The sequence below is a fragment of the Buceros rhinoceros genome, unplaced genomic scaffold (genome assembly GCF_000710305.1).
Source record: "Buceros rhinoceros silvestris isolate BGI_N320 unplaced genomic scaffold, ASM71030v1 scaffold29116, whole genome shotgun sequence".
NCBI lineage: Eukaryota > Metazoa > Chordata > Aves > Bucerotiformes > Bucerotidae > Buceros > Buceros rhinoceros.
Genome location: NW_010416227.1, coordinates 5,214 through 5,500, shown reverse-complemented (window position 1 = coordinate 5,500; position 287 = coordinate 5,214).

Genomic DNA, 287 nt, shown 5'->3' with positions numbered 1-287 from the left:
GGGGGGGGGCGGGGTGCTGGCCGGGTGGCTGCGCGGTCCTAGCGCCGCCCGTTCGGGACCGCGCACCCGTTTGGACCCTGGTTCATCGTCACATTGCGACTTGGAAATAACCTCATTTTGGAGCGTTTTCTGCCTTTTTACATTACGTCCCTTTTTGACACGAGGTGCTGGGCGGTGTCTGCTGCGATCTGCGGCATCAGGCTTCAGCGGCTCAAATAAAAGCGAATTTTAAATGAGCTCGATGCGCAGGTTGAGGATCCTTTGGTAGCGGCGGGGGCACCCGGCCG